This window comes from Elephantulus edwardii, unplaced genomic scaffold (assembly GCF_000299155.1).
Source record: "Elephantulus edwardii isolate Elephantulus edwardi_28Jun2011 unplaced genomic scaffold, EleEdw1.0 scaffold00349, whole genome shotgun sequence".
NCBI classification, from domain to species: Eukaryota; Metazoa; Chordata; class Mammalia; order Macroscelidea; family Macroscelididae; genus Elephantulus; species Elephantulus edwardii.
The window spans coordinates 1,017,496-1,018,275 of NW_006400099.1; the positions used below are offsets into that span (position 1 = coordinate 1,017,496).

Below are 780 nucleotides of genomic sequence, written 5' to 3' on the forward strand. Positions count from 1 at the left end.
TTGAAATGGATGAGGAATAGAACTGGTTAAAAGGAATATATGATTAGGTATTATTTGAATGACAAGAGTCCAGAATAAGAGCTGCATAGTAAAGTGGACTGCGGGAGCAGGAGGAGAGAGAACATTGTTCAACAATGAAAGAATCACTTAAAAAGGAAAAGTGACCTGTGGTGAGCAGGGAGGAAAATGTGCAACAGGGAATGAATGGAAATCCAAATTCTCTATACACTTTCATAAAAAATCTCAATTAAAAAACAAAGAAAAGGTATTTGTGATGTATAAATCATTTAATACACAAAATTTGATTATCTTTTTTGTTTCCAAGCTTTACCTTCCAATAGCCAATTATCATTTAATGCATTTTGATTACGTGTTTTTCAATTTTGGACTGTAATATTTGGTAACAATCTTCAAATTCCTCCTCTTTTGCTTTGTCTGTTGGTGTGTATGTGTGAATAGTAATCATATTATCAGGTCTCCCTTGTATGCATATGGATAAAATTCCATCACTCAAAGCATTGTATATCAGGGTAGAACTTGGTGATCCATCATGTTAGAGAAATTGTCACAGGATTAAGGTAAACAAGCAAACAAAAATAAACAAAACTAAACCAGAGAACTCAAAGTACAAGAAAATAATATATATGTCATTATATCATAATAAAGTACAAATGTTCTTGCCCACCAAAAATCAAGATAATGACAACAATTAGAAAAATACAAATATCTTGCAAAAGTGAATTTGTTTCAATAAATATACATAAAAATATACCCAAATAT

General features: G+C 30.6%; 1 protein-coding gene across 1 annotated transcript in view; it reads right to left on the reverse strand.

Moving 5' to 3' along the window:
• ARHGEF9 (Cdc42 guanine nucleotide exchange factor (GEF) 9) overlaps window positions 1–780 on the reverse strand; it is a 693,374-nt gene that overhangs the window by 472,523 nt on the left and 220,071 nt on the right. The gene's annotated exons all lie outside the window — the stretch shown is intronic.